At 38.6% G+C, this 1,817-nt stretch overlaps 1 long non-coding RNA gene across 2 annotated transcripts in view; it reads left to right on the plus strand.

The window, feature by feature from the left end:
• LOC138352083 (uncharacterized) overlaps window positions 1-1,593 on the plus strand; it is a 24,323-nt gene extending 22,730 nt beyond the window's left edge. For both annotated transcript variants that reach the window (XR_011222704.1, XR_011222705.1), the window contains exon 4: window positions 1,148-1,593. This is a non-coding gene — a long non-coding RNA (uncharacterized lncRNA). The remainder of the gene's footprint in view (window positions 1-1,147) is intronic.
• Window positions 1,594-1,817: the final 224 nt, after the last annotated feature.

Consider the following 1,817-nt stretch of genomic DNA (forward strand, 5'->3'; position numbering starts at 1 on the left):
ATACATCCTAGTGTCGGTCGCACTCGCATTAATTCTGAGCTTGACATGCACTACAGAAAATGGCATGTGTAACGCCGTTGACAAATCTCAATTGCTGGAAAGACGTTGGACCGGGCACATTTACCAACGGCATGCGAAGAAAGAAGCATTCATCCTGATTGGGATGCATGGTGTACAGTCTGCCTATCGTAGTTTATTTCAGTATACCAGATTGTCCGTCGACTCGCTCTCCTCGTATGCGTCGTTCAAATTATTTTCTACTGACATTCAACGTGTGCACTTCAGAATACAGCAGTGTTTTCGCAAACGCGTCATTTTGACATAACATGAAAAAAGCAGTTTACGTTGTAGCCGGTGGATTCATACCTGTTTGTTGTACATTTGCAGCTGTGAAATAAATGTGTTATCAAATTTCTTGTTTTTACAACAAAACAAAAAACACTAACGAAATATTTAAATTCAAACGCAGATCAATCGAAACAGTTCAATTTCACCACCTGTTGCACTGAAAAATAAGAACAGTTAAAAAAAAATAATGAAAAATTATGAAAAAAAGATACAAATAAACTATGCCTAAGAAATGTACGATATGATAAACAACACAGCTCAATTCCAATGCAATGTCACACAAAATAATTAAATCAAAATGAAAATAAATCAAAACCTATGAAAAATAAATTTATCAATGCAATCGGAAACATTGGAATAGAATCATAACATATTTTGTATAGCATGTGTTGCTCTTGCATGCAACAGATGGCACTGTTTGAAAAAAAAAATGTTTTTACCTGTCACAGGTGTGGCATTTAAATAGTAGGTATAAAAAACATGCACGTATTCGAATGGAACGTTGTGTCAAAATTTCAAAGCAATCAGTAAAGAGGTTTCGAAGATTTCCCTCTCATGGAAAACACAGCTTTAAAAAAAAAATGTTTTTTCCCGTCACCGGCGTGACATCTATATAGTATGTATATAAAAACCCGCTCAGATGCAAATGGAACGTTGTGTGAAAATTTCAGGGCAATTCGTGAAGAACTTTCGGAGATTAATGATTTTGAACAAACGAACATTTCGATTTTTATTTATATAGATATATACATATGTAATACAGATAAAGAGAGACATAATTTATTTATTATCGATCCAGATCGTTGGTGACTTGAGGGACCCGCATCACGCCCTCTGCCTCAAGGACTGGGACGACCACTCTAACCACTCTCACGAAGAAGACATCTACGAAAAGTTTTGCGAAGCTCTTGGTCACCAAGATTAGTCCATGCCAACCAAGCCCACCCGAGGGAGGGACCATCTACAACACCACACAGGAAGGTCCCACAGGAGGCGCCCGCAAGATTGACCTCCCAGGAAAAACAACAGAACTGTTGACGTGGACGAGACTGTATGACTGTGGTCATGGTCTCTAACACCTCGTGTGTTAAAGACCACTCAGATATTGTTAACCATCCTAAATTAAACAACCTCGTTTGACGTCATTGAGGTTACCATTGAGCGTAGTTAGTAACAGGTTACCTGAGTGACGCCGGAGACGGTTGGTGACGCAGGCCGGGTTACAGCTAGTGACATCATTGTTTACTAACATATCTCCACCCCCCCACCCCCGTGCTTAGTTGACAACATAGTGCTGGCATTTCCCCTCTCTTGGGTTTTGAACGATCCACTTCCTCATATTTTACAGTTAATGACAATTGTCAGTAAATTCACGTTAGTTTTACTTCCTCCGTTAACCTTTTAGCGCTGTTTTCTTTGATGATTCTTGATAAGTTTGGCAAGAGCAATATATATATATATATATATAT

Source organism: Procambarus clarkii, chromosome 52 (genome assembly GCF_040958095.1).
Source record: "Procambarus clarkii isolate CNS0578487 chromosome 52, FALCON_Pclarkii_2.0, whole genome shotgun sequence".
Classification (NCBI taxonomy): Eukaryota; Metazoa; Arthropoda; class Malacostraca; order Decapoda; family Cambaridae; genus Procambarus; species Procambarus clarkii.